The following is a 17,136-nucleotide window of genomic DNA, read 5'->3' as shown; positions in this document are numbered from 1 at the left end:
TGCCATGATTGAAATCCCAGACTGTGTCTAGACTGCAGGTCAGACACTCCAGGTTTCATCTCCATGACTGTCTAGATATGCATCTTGAGGACTGCAGGAAGCAGCTTGGCCTAGTGGATAAAACACAGGCCTGGGAGTCAGAGGACCTGGGTTCTAATCCTGGTCTGCCACTTACTACTGTGTGACCTTGGACAAGTCATTTAACTTCCCTGTGCCTCATTTTCCTCAATTGCTAAATGGGGATACAGATTGTGAGCCCCATGAGGGACAGGAACTGTGTTCAACCTGATTAGCTTGCATCTACCCTGGCGTTTGGTACAGTCCCTGGCCTATAGTAAGCCATGCTATGAGAAGCAGCATGGATTAGTAGAAAGAGCACAGGCTTGGGAGTCGGAGGTTGTGGGTTCTAATCCCAGCAGTGAGACTTGAGGCAAGCCACTTAACTTCTCTGTGCCCTCAGTTACCTCGTCTAAAATGGAGATTAAGACTGTGAGCCCCATGTAGGAGAGACAACCTGATAACCTTGCATCTATCCCAGTGCTTAGAACAATGGTTGGCATATAGTAAGCGCTTAACAAACACCATTATTATCATTATTGTTGTTATTATTAACAAATACCATAAAGAACAGTGTGGCTTTGTGGAAAGAGCGCCAACCTGAGGGCCAGAGGACCAGTTTCTAGCACAGTGCTTGACAGAGAGTAAATGTTTAGCAAATACCATAAAAAAAAGACAAGTTGGGCAGGAGAATTTTACAGAAATAGAGAAGCAGCATTTCCTAGTGGAGAGAGTGCAGTCCTGAGAGTCAGAAGACCTGGGTTCTAATCCTGATTCTGCCAATTGTTTGCTGTGTGACCTTGGACAAGTCACTTAACTTCTCCATTCCTCAGTTCTCCTGTCCTCCCTTCTAGTTAGACTGTGAGCCCCATGCAGGACAGGGACTGTGTCCAACCTCCTATCCCGGCTGGACTATTGTGTCAGCCTTCTCTCTGATCTTCCTTCCTCCTGTCTCTCCCCGCTCCAGTCTATTCTTCATTCCGCTGCCCGGATCATCTTCCTGCAGAAACACTCTGGGCATGCCACTCCCCTCCTTAAAATCCTCCAGTGGTTGCCTATCAACCTCCACACAAAACAAAAACTTCTCACTCGGGGCTTCAAGGCTCTCCATCACCTTGCCCCCTCCTACCTCTCCTCCCTTCTCTCTACTGCCCACCCCGCACGCTCCACTCCTCTGCCGCTCACCTCCTCAGGGTAGCCCGTTCACACCTATCATGTCGACCCCTGGCCCATGTCCTCCCGCTGTCCTGGAATGCCCTCCCTCCTCACCTCCGCCAAATTAACTCTCTTCCCCTCTTCAAAGCCCTACTGAGAGCTCACCTCTTCCAAGAGGCCTTCCCAGACTGAGCTTCCCCTTTTCCCTCTGCTCCCCGTGCTCCCTCTCTGCCCTCCCTTCACCTCCCCTCAGCTAAGCCCCCTTTCCCCCCTTTCCCTCTGCTCCTCCCCCTCTCCCTTTCTCTCGCCTCAGCACTGTGCTCATTTGTATGTATTTTTATTACCCTATTTATTTTATTACCCCATTTATTTTGTTAATGAGGTGTACATCCCCTTGATTCTATTTATTGCGATTAAGTTGTCTTATTTTTGTCCGTCTGTCTCCCCCGATTAGACTGTAAGCCCGTCGATGGGCAGGGATTGTCTCTATCTGTTGCCGAATTGTACATTCCAAGTGCTTAGTACAGTGCTCCTCACATAGTAAGCGCTCAATAAATACTATTGAATGAATGAATGAATGTTACTATCCTAGCGCTTAGAAGAGTGTTTGCCACATAGTAAGTGCTTTACAAACACTATTTTTTAAAAAATTATACCAGGTATTTCCACACTTTCTCACAGCCAGTACCCAAATGTTCCCTAATAGAGTACTGAAATGAAATTGGAGGAGCCCCACCACTGAACTCTTCCCAAGAGTCTCTGAGCCCTGCAGCGTGGCCTAAACAATAATAATAATAATGATAGTCAGTCAGACAGTCCATCATATTTATTGAAAGCTTTCAGTGTACAGAGCACTGTCCTTAGCACTTGGGCGAGTACAGTATAAAAATATAGCAGGCATATTCCCTGCCCACAACGAGTTTACAGACTAGAGGGAGAGACAGACATTAATATAAACAAATAAATTCCAGATATGTACGTAAGTGCTGTGGGGCTGGGAGAGGGGATGAATGAAGGGAGCAAATCAGGGTGATGCAGAAGGGATAGGGAGAAGGAGAAATGAGGACTTAATCAGGGAAGACCTCTGGAGATGTGTTCTTAGTAAGAATTTGAAAGTTGAACGAGTAATCATTTGTCGAATATGAAGTCGGTGGGGGGGGGGGGGGGCGTTCCAGACCAGAGGCAGGAACTGGTGAGAGTCCAGTGGTGAGATAGTTGAGATCGAGGTACAGGGAGTAGGTTGACACTAGAAGAGTGAAATGTGAGGGCTGGGCTGTAGCAAGGAATTAAGGATGTGAGGGAGGAGGGGGCAAGGAGATTGACTGTTTTAAAGCTGAGGGTAAGAAGTTTCTGTCTGATGTGGAGGTGGATGGGCATCCACCGGAGGTCCTTGAGGAGTGAGGAGACACAGACTGAATGTTTTGATAAAAGAATGATTGGGGCAGCAGAGTGAAGGGACTCATAATAATAATAATGTTGGTATTTGTTAAGCGCTTACTATGTGCCGAGCACTGTTCTAAGCGCTGGGGTAGACACAGGAGAATCAGGATGTCCCACGTGGGGCTCACAGTCTTAATCCCCATTTTACAGATGAGGGAACTGAGGCACAGAGAAGCTAAGTGACTTGCCCACAGTCACACAGCTGACAAGTGGCAGAGCTGGGATTCGAACTCATGAGCCCTCACTCCAAAGCCCGTGCTCTTTCCACTGCGCCACGCTGCTTCTCCTCCCAGAGGTGGATAAGTCTGCCTCACTGGGCCCCCATTAAGGATCCATACTGCAAACTGGAGAGTCTTTTTTCCATTTCCTGTCACCTGAAATAATCAGGAATGGACTGACCACATAGAGGGTGAATCCCATGCCGTGTGGCTGTTCAGCAAAAGAGGAAAATTCTCCTTCGTGTTTATTATAACACTCAGCATTCTGGTCTGCTGCCCTTAAAGCAGCATGAGAAGCAGCGTGGCTCAGTGGAAAGAGCAAGGACTTGGGAGTCAGAGGTTGTAGGTTCGAATCGTTGCTCCGCCACTTGTCAGCTGTGTGACTTTAGGCAAGTCACTTCACTTCTTGGTGCCTCAGTTGCCTCATCTCTAAAATGAGAATTAAGACTGTGAGCCCCATATGGACAACCTGATTACCTTGTATTTCACCCAGCGCTTAGAAGAGTGCTTGGCACATAGTAGTTGCTTAACAAATACTTTTTTTTAAAAAAAGGAGGACAAGCAGGGCAACCATCGCCATGTCCCTCTTGGCTGCCCTGACCTCAGGCATCACTCTGGGGGGTCGTCCTGGTGTGTGGAGGTGTTGCCTGTGCCATGTAGCCTCTGGCTGTGCTAATGAGCCTCACGAAGAACAGATCATGGAGGGAGAATGCAACAATGATGACCAGAGTGGTTTCTGCATCATCACTAACTTTAGTGTAATATTTGAGGTCCAATGTAATGTGAACACTACCGCTGCTTTGAGGGCTGGTTACTTTCATCAGTGTATCAAGCACTATCAGCATATTGAGGCCCCAGAAGAGGAGGCAGGAGGGGAGGATGCATTTGGGTAAGCTGGTCTTGATCCAGGCCCACTGCAAGGTCCCAGGGCCGATGGTATCAGCCTGGAACACAGTCAGGAGGCAGGTGCTGCAGATGACCAGACTCCAGGTCACTCAGTACAGATACATGAGGATTTTGCATCCAACATCGTTCGGGAATTTTGTCAGCCCCCAAGCGAACAGGGTCTCCGTGATCCCAAAGGTGTGGAGGATGATGGTGTTGGCTAAGGCCAGCTGGGTGAGGACCAAGTCGGATGGGCTCAATTTATGAGCATCAAAGACCACGTGGGAATAAAATAGGAGCAGAAATACATTGACGGAGACATCGAAGCTGATCCCCGACAGAATCATGGTCCCAAAAGAAAGCCAGGTATTGCTCACTGTCTTGCAATGGGAGCTAGAATTAGAGAAGACTTCCTCCTGTAGAGCGTCCTGGGAAGGAGGAAAAGAGAGAGAGATGGTGGGGGGAGAAAGAGAGGGTTGTGGGGGGGGATAGGAGAGAAAGAGAGGGAAGGGGAGAAAGAAAGAGAGGTAAAGGAGAGAGAAGTAGAGAGAGAGAATGCACTTTGGAATTTACATTAGTTAAGTTCTTATGCCTTGTATCACTTCCCTCAAACCTTTTTTAAAATGGTATTTGTTAAGCTCTTAGTGTGCCAGATACTGACTTAAACGACTGAATTTGCCATGAAAATTGCTCTAAGGAAGAAAATGATTTTAACACATCAGGGTCCAGAGTCTAATGGATCAATCAGTCAATCAATGGTATTTATTTATTTATTTATTTATTTATTTATTTATTTATTTATTTGTTTGTTTGTTTGTTTATTTATTTATTTATTTTAATCGTATTTGTTAAGCGCTTACTGTATGTTAAGCATTGTCCTAAGCCCTGGGGTAGAATCAAATCCATCAGGTGAGATAAAACCCCTGTCCCACATGGGGCTCACAATCTAAGGCAGAGGGAGAACTAGAAGCAGTGCGGCCTAGTGAAAAGAGCCCAGGCCTCGGTGTCAGAGGACCTGGGTTCTAATCCTAGCTCCACCACTTGTTTGCTGTGTGACCTTGAGCAAGTCACTTTACTTTCCTGTACCTCAGTTATCTCATCTGTAAAATGGGGGTTATGACTGTGAACCCATGTGAGATATAGATTGTATTCAACTTGATTAACTTGCGCCTACCCTAGCCCTTAATACAGTGTCTGGCACATAATAAGCACTTGACAAATGTCACAATTATTATTACTATTAGTAGTTCAGGCTCTCTCATTTCCTGGGCATGTTCTTTCCCCCAGACCCACAGCAGGGCTTAACTGAAACTGTTCGAAGTGCTTAACTAATACCACTAAAAAAAAGACACTGAGTGCCTAGTGTGTGCAGAACACTGTGTTAAGCACTTAGAAAGGATACAGTATACTGTAATACAATTCAGGGTAAGTAAAGTAGCCTATAAGCTTCTTGTGGACAGGGAATGTGTCCGCTAATTCTGTTGTACTCTCCCAAGTGCTGAGTACAGTGCTCCGTCCACAGTAAGCACTCAATAAATGCCATCGATTGATTGATTTACATTTTAGAAACCGCAGACAGAAGCTAACTTGGTCTGCTCTGAAGTTCTGAGGAATAGGGAGATGGAAGAGAGATGGGAATAGTACCAAGTCTCAATTAATGTCAGAAATTCTCTCTGAGCAGAATAATTTGGAACCCTGGAATCCCATCGATATGGAAATGGCTCAATCCTACTTACCCATCTCCGACCTTCCAGTCAGTAAGAAGGCAGCTCTCAGGGAGAACAAGGCTGAGTCAACCTTTATCAGAGGCCTCCCTCTTTCTCCCCTCCCTCAGGGGGTAATTAGGATATGTGCAGCTGGCTGGATCACTTAGCATTTATTCACTCTGACACTCTACCTGGGAAATCTCTGGCTTCCCTTCCCTGATCTCCAAATCCTGGGACTAGAATGAGCCCTAGATGTCTCCCCTCCATTATTTATTTCTATTCTTCTATTTCTGAGACAGTCCTGGAGAGACCTACCCAAGTCAGTGACAATTCCTGCAGGTTTTAGAGGGATTCCAACTCCATTCCAGGGCCCTGCTCCATCAGGAGGCAAGCCTGTGCCTCTAGTGTATGTTTGACACTCTCTCTCTCGCTCTTTTTTATGGTATTTAATAATAATAATAATAATGATGGTATTTGTTAAGTGCTTACTATGTACCAAGCACTGTTCTAAGTGCTGGGGTAGTTACAAGGTAATCAGATTGTCCCACGTGGGGCTCATAGTCTCAATTCCCATTTTACAGATGAGGTAACTGAGGCACAGAGAAGTGAAGTGACTTGCCCAAAGTCACACAGCTGACAAGTGGCGGGGTGGAATTAGAACCCATGACCTTGGACTCCCAAGCCCATGCTCTTGCCACTTAGCCACGCTACTTTTCTGTTAAGCACTTCCTAGGTGCCAGGCACTGTACTAAGCACTGCAGTACATATAAGCAAATCATTGGACACAGTCCCTGTCCCACATGGGACTCACAGTCTTAACCCCCATTTTACAGATGAGGGAAGTGAGGCATAGAGAAGTGAAGTGACTTGCCCAAGGTCACAGCAGATGAGTGTCAGAGCCAGGACTCCCAGACACGGGCTTTATCTGCTAGGCCATTCTGCTTCTCTATGCATTATCTTGTACTCATCACTCTCCTTCATGAGAGAGAGGTAAACACGGAGAGGGAGGAGTATGGTAGTGGATTTCAGGAGGGAGCACTGGCCTTGGAGGAAAGTATGCATCCTCACATCCTTGCCTGACAACAAGAGAAAATGTAGTAATGGGAAAGGATGTTTTGGTGACTGGATTTGATTTTGGACTTTGAACTTTATCAGCTTTGTCTGATAGAAATTAGCTAAATTCCAGGGGCTGAAGTTTAGATGGGAAGCCTCAATCAGTGGCATTTATTGAGCACTTACTGTGTGCAGAGCTCCGTACTAAGAGCTTGGAGGAGTACAAGAGTTCTAGACACATTTTCTACAGAAGCAGTGTGGTTCAGGGGAAAGATCCCGGACTTGGGAGTCAGAGGTCATGGGTTTGAATCCTAGCTCTGCCACTTGTCAGCTGTGTGACTGTGGGCAAGTCACTAAACTTCTCTGTGCCTCAGGGACCTCATCTGTAAAATGGGGATTAAGACTGTGAGCCTCACGTGGGACAACCTGATTACCCTGTATCTACCCCAGCGCTTAGAACATTGCTCAGCACATAGTAAGCGCTTAACAAATACCAACATTATTATTATTTTCTGCCCAGAGTAAGCTTTAATCAATCAATTAATAGTATTTATTGAGCACTTACTAGGTGCAGAGTACTGTACTAAGCTCTTGGGAGAGTACAATACAACAGAATTCACAGATGTATTCCCTGCCCATGACTAGATTACAGTCTGGAGGAGCGGTGACAGACATTACCATAAGGAAATAATTTACAGATGTGTACATAAGTGCTTTAGGACTGAGGGTGAGGTGAATATAAAGTGCCCAAAAGGTACATAGACATGTAGGTGCATAGATGACACAGAAGGGAGAGCAATTCAGGGAAAAGGCCTCTAGACTGTAAGCTCAATGTGGGCAGGGAATGTGAATGTGTCTATTTATTGTTGTATTATACTTTCCCAAGCACTTAGTCCAGTGCTCTGCACACAGTAAGTGCTCAATAATTACGAATGAAAAGAGGGCTTAAACAGGAAAGGCCTCTTGGAGGAGTTTGAAAAATATTACTGATTCGTGTGCTAGTTCAGGGAGCTAAAATTGAACTCACAAGATGGCAGTGGGGGTGATTACCAAGCAATCTAGCTGATCATGTTCCGTGTTCAGTCGAAGTCACCTTTTTTTTTTTGCATTAATGGTAGTTGTTAAGTGCTTACTGTGTACCAGGCACTGTTCTAAGCACTGGGGTAGATACAAGGGAATCAGGTTATTCATTCATTCAGTTGTATTTATTGAGCATTTACTGGGTACAAGCTACTGTACTAAGTGCTGGGCGGGGGGGGGGGGTACCATTTAACAATAAACAGGCACATTAGATGCAGTCCCTGTCCCAGATGAGGCTCACAGTCTTTTAAGGTAACTGAGGTGACTGAGGTAACTGAAGCACTGTGAAGTGAAGTGGCTTTCCCAAGGTCATACAGCAGACAAGAGGCAGAGCTGGGATTAGAACCCAATCCTCCTGACTCCTAGGCCCATGCTCTACCCACTAGGCAATGTTGCATTTTAGGCAGTGGCCATCCCTCTAGTATTTTTTATGTTAATAAATCAATCCATCGTATTTTTTGAGCACTTAACGTATGCAGAGCACTGTGCTAAGTGCTTGGGAGAACACAATATAAGCCATGTTCTGTGTTTAGTCAGAGTCACCTCTTAAGGGTGGAGCTATGGGCAAGTCTTCTTTTTTATGGTTTGTATGTTGTATGTTAAAAGTCAAGGTGAAGTCACCTCTTGAGTATAGAGCTATGGGTTATAGTCTTCGCTTTTATGGTTCGTATGTATGTTGGACCATGTCATGTGTCCAGTCAAAGTCACCTCCTGGCAGTGGAGCTGTGAGTGACTTTTGTCCTATTTTCTCTACGGCATTTGCTCTCATTCTCATAACAGCCCTTCAGTATGCTTGTGTTAGCTCTTTGTTTCTACCTTAGCCTATCTCCACTCCTCCACACAAACTTTTACAGTTTCCCATCCTAGCCTAGCTTCCTTATCTTGCTTCACTGTGTGTCACTCACTCAGTGAATTAATCAATCAATTGCATTGATTGAGTGCTTACTGTGTAGCAAGCACTGTACTAAGAGCTTACAAGAGTACAATACAACAGAGTTGGTAGACATGTTCCCTGTCCTCAAGGAGCTTCCAGCCTACAGGGCAAGACAGACATTAATCATTCAATCAGTGGTATTTATTGAGCGCTTACTATTTGTAGAGCACTGTACTAAGAACTTGGGAGAGGACAATACAACAGAATTAATGAACACATTCCCTGCCCATAACGAGCTCACAGCTGAGAGGGGGAGACAGACATTAGAATTAAAATACAGATATGTGGTAAGTGCTGAATGGCCGAGGGAGGGGCAAATAAAGGGTACAAATCCAAGCGCAAGGGTGACAGAGAAGGGAAAGGTAGTAGGGGAAATGAGGGCTTAGCTGGGGAAGGACCTTTTGAGGAGATGTCATTTTAATAAGGCTTTTAAACTGGGGAGAATGAAGATCTGCCAGATATGAAGTGGAAGGGATTTTGAGACCAAAGTGAGGACAAGGGTGAGGGGTTGGTGGTGAGATAGAAGATATCAAAGCAGACACGATATAGTCAATAAGGTAGAATCAGATCAGTTACAATCCCAGTCCTACATGGGGTTCACTGTCTATGGACTTTTTTCCTTGAAGGTTTGACCAACCTTTCACTGACTATGTTGGTTTAGAAGGCTTGGTCAGCCCTGACTAAGTCTGTGAAGAGAGCAAGGCAAAGGAGAACAGAAAAATACTTTAACTTCAACCTACCAAGAATCTCCACAGAATAGCCAAAGGAAAACTTGTCAAGCAGACCTGTTTCCCTCCCAACATCCTCAACATGGCGGCCTTCATATCCCTGTTCCTCAGGCTGTAGATGAGGGGGTTCAGGGCAGGGAGCACCACGGTGTAGAACATAGACACCAGCAGGTCCAGCGCTGAGGGGGAGTCAGACAGGGGCTTGAGATAGGCAGCATCACCGGTGGAGACAAACTAAGTGACAACGATGAGGTGTGGCAGGCAGGTGGAGAAGGCTTTGGATCGGCTCTCTCCGGATGGCATTCTCAGCACGGCCACGAAGATGTGGACGTAGGATACGACAATGGAGACAAAACAGATTAAAGTCAGACTTGCCGAGAAGGTAGTTGATATGAGCTCCCAAATCTTCCCACTGGAATCGGAGAGTCTGATGACCTGGGGGAATCTCACAAAAGAATTGGTGGATCACATTGGACCCTCCCAGGGGAACCGAGAACGTGGCGGAAGTATGCAGGATGGCAGACAGGGCCCCGCTGAGCCAGGAGGTGGCTGCCATCTTCTCACAAGCCCCTCGGTTCAGGTTGGTCAGGGAGTTGAAGATGGATTTGGGGATGGTGACAGAGATGTAGCAGAGGTCAAGGACAGACAGGTGCCTGAGGAAAAAGTACATGGGGGTGTGGAGGCGCCGGTCGAGGGCGGTGATGCTGACAATGAAGAGATTCCCTGCCAGGGCCGCCAAGTAGACCAGGAGGAACAGCGCGGCATGGATCAGCTGCAGCTCCCGGACCTCTGAGAACCCCAGTAGGAGGAATTCCGTCACCACCGTGCGGTTGGCCATTTCCAGTTAAATATAATGAGTTTCCGCGGAGGAACCAGGGAAACGATATGATCATGAACAGGAGATCTAATGGATCAGAAGGACCTGGGTTCTAATCCCGGCTCCTCCATGCATCTGCTGTGTGATGCCAGGCAAGTCATTTCACTTCTCTGTGCCTCAGTTACCTCACCTGTAAAATGGAGATTAAGACTGTGAGCCCCAAGCCCACTGTGGGCAGGGAATGTGTCTGTTCTTATATTGTACTCTCCCAAGTGCTTAGTACAGTGCTTTACGTACAGAAAGCCCTCAATAAATATGATTGAATGAATGAATGTGGGCCATGGACTGTGTCCAAATCTAATAGCTCATATCTTCCCCAGAACTTAGTACAGTGCCTGCCACATAGTAAGCACTTAAAAACACCCTAAAAAAAAAGATGAGGGAGAAATGTCCTTGCTATGAATTCATTCACATCAAACAACACACATTTCCAAGAATTGCAGCAAAATGCCTCCTCCTTCCTCCCGTTTCTGACTTTTAGTTTCCTCAGCCCCAGGATATCAGTCCCCTTCAAATGCCTGATCCATATATAAAACCACCCCTCATGCCTGTCCAAGAGAAAGAGACTAGGACTGGAAGCCCCACAGCCAGGATTCCAGCTCCTGCTCTGCTCTCTGTGTGTTTGGTGACCTTTGTGACCTTGGGAAAGTCACTTACCTTCTCTGGGCCTTAGTTTCCTCATCCATAAAATAGGGAGAAAAATCCCTGTTCTCTCTCTCTGACTGTGAACCCCATGTGGGACTAGGACTGTGTCCAATACGATTATTTTGTAAACTGCCTAAGTGCTGAGCAAATAAAAAATAATTTAATATACATCCTTATTATTCCCTCATCCTCATAGCTCAGGGATTTTTCCATCTTCCCTCCCCTCATCTCCTGCTCTCTCCCGGACTCCATGACCCTCTCACCCTTCTCTTCTCTGAGCTCAACAACCCCACTGTATTCCTCTTTCCCTAGAAGAACCTGGGTTCTAATCCTGGCTCCACCAATTGTCTGCCACATGACCTTGGACAAGTAGTTTAACTTCTCTGTCTATGAAATGGGGATTAAGACTGTGAGCCCCATGTGGGACATGGACTGTGTCCAATCTGATTAGTTCGTATCACCCTCAACATTTAGGTCAAAGCCTGGTACATGATAAGTGCTTAATACCATAAAAAAAGGGGCAAGTGGACTGACCCTTCCCAAACCTGAGTTCTCAGGAACTCAGACTACCCCACCTGAAAGAATGATTATAATAATTATAATAATTGTGGTATTTGTCAAACACTTACTATTAGACTGTAAGCTCATCTCTAGACTGTAAACTCATTATGAGCAGGGAACGATTCTGCTAATTCTGTTGTATTGAACTCTCCCAAGAGCTTAGTACAGTGCACGCACAAAGTAAGTGCTCAATTAATAAGACTGAATGATTGATGTTCCAAATACTGTACTAAGATAGATAAATGATGATCAGGTTGGACTTAGTCCTTGTCTACATGGAGCTCACAATCTTATAAGAGGGAGGAGGATTGAATCCTCCATTTTACAGATGAAGAAACTGAGGCACAGAGAAGTGAAGTTACTTCCCCAAGGCCACACAGCAGACAAGTGGCAGAGCCAGAGTTACAACCCAGGTCCTCTGACTCCCAGGCCCAGTCTCTTTCCATTCGGCCATCCCCACACCCTCTGGACTTTGGGGACTTTGTGTTTTGGGGATGGGTGGCTGGAGCCTTCCTGCCAGTGGTGGGGAGACGGGCTGGGAGCAGAGTGCAGGGCTGAAATTCAATCTGGGAATGGGCTGGACGAGAGAAGCAGCATGGCCTAGTGGATAGAGTACAGGCTTGGGAGTTTAAAGTACCTGGATTCTAATCCTGGCTCTGCCACTTGTCACCTGGGTGAACTTGGGCTAGTCACTTTACTTCTCTGTGCTTCAATTCCCTCATCTGTAAAATGGGGACTAAGACTCTGAGTCCTATGTAGACAGGGATTGTGTCCAACCCTATTTGCTTGAATCCAACCCAGCATTTAGTACGGTGTCAGGCACCTAGTAAGAGTTTAACAAATACCACAATTATTATTATTTTTATCATTATATCACCACCATTCCTGAGAGTTCACAGCACTTCCATCCACTTCTACACTCACCTGGAAGGGTCTGGAGCAGCTGGCTTCTTCACAGCCTGCCTCTTTCTGCCGGCTGGTGCATCAAGAGAACGGGAGATTTTCTCCTGACCGCACAGAATCTCTCCCCATTTCTCTTCTTTCCCGGGAGACCCACAAGCCATAGAACACCCCCAGCGGTGATGTTGCTGCCAATGCAGGCTCCTGAATAATAAGCCCTTCAGGCCGTGGTGGAGGGAGGGGAGTGGAGGGAGGGGACCAGTGGTCCCCAGAGCCCAGCTATTCCCTACATCGTCTCTGCACCGTTCTCCCACCTCCACTGGAATGGTTCACTGCATGACCCCGTGGAAAGGCCTGGACAATCCCAAATGAGATCTTGGCGCAGTCACTCCTCTCTGTCTCTTTCTACTTCAGTCTAAACTTCACTTCATTTTTCTACAAAAACTTTCAGTCCATGTTTCCTCACTCCGCAAAATCTTCCATTGGCTGTCCATCCACCGGCGCAGCAAACAGATCCTTACCATTGGCTTTAAATCACTCAAGTATTTCACTCCCTCCTCCCTTCACCCCACTGATCTCCTACTACAGCCCAGCATATACACTTTGCTCCTCTAATGCCACCCAACTCACTGAATCACTATCTCATGTATCTTGTGGCCAACCTCTTGCCCACGTCCTGCCGCTGGCCTGGAACTCTTCTCCCCTCGGCCACACACCTGTATACACCAGACTACCACTCTCCCCACCCTCAAAGCATTATTGAGGTCCCATCTCTTCCATGCCTTCTCTGATTAAACCCTCTTTTCCTCGACTTCCTCTCCCTTCGGCTTCGTCTATGAACTTGAGTCATTGACTTGTGGACGTTTGTCATTCACTCACCTTCAACCCCACAACACTTATGTACATATCTATAAATGATATCTTATGTATTATTTATATGAATGTCTGTGTCTCCTGTCTCTCCCCACTCCAGTCCATACTTCACTCTGCTACCTGCATCATTTTTCTGCAAAAATGTTCAGGCCATGTTTCCTCACTCTTCAAGAAGCTCCAATTGTTGCCCATCCACCTCCTCATCAACAGAAACTCCTTACTATTAACTTTAAAGCACCCAATCACTTCATCCCCTTCTACCTCACCTCACTACTCTTGTACTACAATGCAGCCCACACACTTCACTCTTTTAATAATAATAATAATAATAATAATAATAATAATTATGGTATTTGTTAAGTGCTTACTATGCCAAACACTGTTCCAAGTGCTGGGGTAGATACAAGGTAATCAGGTTGTCTCACTTGGGGCTCACAGTCTTCATCCCCATTTTGCAGATGAAGTAACTAAGGCACAGGGAAGCTAAGTGACCTGCCCAAGGTCACACAGCAGACAAGTGGCAGAACTGGGATTAGATCCCATGACTTCTAACTCCCAAGCCTGTGCTCTTTCCACTAAGCCACGCTGCTTCCCACCTCCTCACTGTACCTCAATCTCATCCATCTTGCCACCAACTTCTTGCTCACATCTGGTCTCTGGCCTGGATTGCCCTCCCTCCTCATATCTGACACCTCTCTGCTCACCTTTCCCCACCTTCAAAGCCATATAAAAGACACATCTCCTTCAAGAGGGCTTCCCTGACTAAGCCCTCCTTTCCTCTTCTCCCACTCCTTTCTGCATCACCCTGACTTGCTCCCTTTATTCATCCCTCCTCTCAGCCCCAAGGCACTTAGGTACGTATATGTAATTTATTTATATTACTATCTGGCCCTCTAGACTGTAAGCTCGTTGTGGGCAGGGAATGTGTCTGTTTATTATCATAGTGGACTCTCTCAAGCACTTCTTACAGTGGTCTTCACACAGTAAGCGCTCCATAAATATGATTGACCGACTGACTTTAGACTGTAAGCTCTTTGGGGGCAGAAAATGTGTCTATGAACGCTATTGTATTGGACTGTCCCAAGTGCTTAGTTGAGTGGCCTGCACACAGTAAGTGTTCAATAAATGTCATTGGATTATTTAGGAAGGTTTTGAAGATGGGGAGAGTGTAAGCTCCTTGTGGACAGGAAACATGTCTAGCAACTCTGTTCTACTGTACTCTGTACAGCGTACAGCGTACGCTGTACGCTGCTGAGAAGCAGCGTGGCTCAGTGGAAAAAGCCTGAGCTTCGGAGTCAGAGGTCATGGGTTCGACTCTCCGCTCTGCCTCTTGTCAGCTGTGTGACTGTGGGCAAGTCACTTAACTTCTCTGTGCCTCAGTTACCTCATCTGTCAAATGGGGATTAACTGTGAGCCTCATGTGGGACAACCTGATTACCCTGTATCTACCCCAGCACTTAGAACAGTGCTCTGCACATAGTAAGCACTTAACAAATACCAACATTATCATCATTATCATTATTATTATTATTACTCTCTCAAGCAACCCATCCAGTGTTCTGCACACAATAAGTGCTCAGCAAATACCACTGATAGATTAATTTTCACATGGTTTCAGGTCAAAGGGGCAGAACCAATTCTCGGACATTCAGCTTCTTGACTATGGACTTGCTGCAAAGCTCCTCAATCCTGGGACACCTGCACTACGATACAATCGTTTGACTATTTACAATGCTCAGTGACTCAACGCGAACACATCCAAAGATAGTCATCCCAGCCTACGAAGCGCATGCCACTAAATTGTCCTCGGTTCTTCTTCTCCCACTCGACTCTTCTCACCTTCACACTTGGATTTGAATCCTTTATTCACCCCACTTTCAGCCCCACTGCCCATGTGTGCATGTCTCTAATTTATTTATTTTAATGCCTATCCTGCCCCTGGAGAATGTAAGCTCATTGTCGGCAGGAAATGTCTCTAGCAACTCTGTATAATATACTCTGCCAAGCGTTTAATACAGTACTCTGCACACAGTAAGCACTCAAAAAATACCATTGACTGATTAATTAATACCCATTCCCCCCACTCTAGACTGTAAGATCATGGGCTGGGAATGTGTCTACCAACTCTGTTGTATTGTACTCTCCCACACACTTAGCCCAGTGCTCTGCCCAAAGTTATTAATAAAGTGCATTGATGATGATGATGAAGATGATTTTCAACATGTTGGGTGGAATCTTATGAGCAGCCTGGTGTTGCTCCCATAGAATGTCTTGTCAGTCAGGACCTTGAAGAGAGCAGTTTCAGTGGAACAGATGGCTTTACATCAATGGTCACAGCATGTTCTAGTAGAAAGAGCACAGGCCTGGAAGTCAAAGGACGTGTGTTCTAATCCCAGCTCTGCCACCTGCCTACTGCGTGACCTTAGGCAAGTCACTTAACTTCTCTTTGCCTCAGTTGCCTCATCTGTAAAAAGGAGATTTTAAAACTGTGAGCCCCATGTGGGACAGGGACTGTGGCCAATCTGATTACCTTGTGCCTACCCCAACGCTTAGAACAGTGCTTGGCACATAGTAAGTACTTAACAAATACCCCAGTTATTATTATTATTGCTACTGCTATATTGTCATTGCATTTTTTAAGTGCTCACTATGTGTAAAGCACTGTTTCAAGCACTGAGGTAGGTATAAGCTAATCAGGAAGGACACAGTCCTTGTCCCACTTGGGGTTTACAGTCTAAGTAAGAGAGGGAACAGGGATTTTTTGAAATGGAATTTGTTAAGCATTCACTATGTGCCAGCCACTGTTCTAAGCGCTGGGGTAAAGACAAGGTTTGACACAGCCCACATGGGACTCAGTCTTAATCCCCACTGTACAGATGAGGTAACTAAAGCACAGAAAAGTCATCGACTCGCCCAAGGTCACACAGCAAGCAATTGGCAGAGCCGGGATTAGAACCAGGGTTCTCTGATGCTCAGGCCCGTGCTCTTTCCACTAGGCAACACTGCTTCTCAGCCTAGACTTTATTGAGCAGCTGGTGGGCACGGCTAGTGGCTACCAAATTTTGAGTCTTGTACTCTTCCAAGATCTTAGTGCAGAGATCCACACACAGTAAATGCTCCATCAATATCATTAATTGATTGATAGTCTGGTACTAGGTACTGGTACTGTACTAGGGGCTGTAATAAGCAGTTGCAAAAGTATAATACAACAGAGTTAGGAGACACAATCAATCAATCAATCAATCAAATAATGGCATTTATTGAGAGTATGCTGTATGCAGAGAACTGTACTAAGCAGTCAGGAAAGTACAATACAGAAGTCGATAGATACAATTAATTGAACAACTGATGATATTTACTGAGGGCTTACTGGGTATAGAGAACTGCACTAAGCACTTGGGAGAGTACAGCACAACAGAGGTGATAGACATGACCCCTGACCACGAAGAGGATGGCTCATTGGAAGAGCCCGGGCTTGGGGGACAGCGGTCATGGGTTCAAATCCCGGCTCTGCCACTTGTCAGCTGTGTGATTGTAGGCAAGTCACTTCACTTCTCTGTGCCTCAGTTTCCTCATCTGTAAAATGGGGAGTAACTGTGAGCCTCACGTGGGACAACCTGATTACCCTGTATTTACCCTAGTGCTTAGAACAGTGCTCTGCACATAGTAAGCGCTTAACAAATACCAACATTATTATTATTAAAATGCTTACTATGTGGCAAGCACTGTTCCAAGCACTGGAGTAGATACAAATTAGTCAGTCAGGTTGGACACAGTCCCTGTCCCATGTAGGGTTCGCGCTCCTCATCCCCATTTGACAGCTGAGGACCAGAGAAGTGAAGTGACTTGCCCAAAGTCACACAGCAGACATGTGGCGGAGCCGGGATTAGAACCCATGACAGTCTGACTCCCAGGCCCATGCTCTATCCACTAAGCCATGCAGCTTCAGGTGGAGACAGGCATTAAAATAGATTAGGGATAGGAGAAATTGTGGAGTCTAAGAATTTCTATGTATGTGCTTTGG

At 46.0% G+C, this 17,136-nt stretch overlaps 1 pseudogene; it reads right to left on the bottom strand.

The window, feature by feature from the left end:
* Positions 3,410-4,102, bottom strand: ORNANAV1R-PS3344 (vomeronasal 1 receptor ornAnaV1R-ps3344 pseudogene; annotated as a pseudogene).

The sequence above is a fragment of the Ornithorhynchus anatinus genome, unplaced genomic scaffold (assembly GCF_004115215.2).
Source record: "Ornithorhynchus anatinus isolate Pmale09 unplaced genomic scaffold, mOrnAna1.pri.v4 scaffold_77_arrow_ctg1, whole genome shotgun sequence".
NCBI lineage: Eukaryota > Metazoa > Chordata > Mammalia > Monotremata > Ornithorhynchidae > Ornithorhynchus > Ornithorhynchus anatinus.
This window is presented reverse-complemented; position numbering and strand designations above follow the sequence as displayed.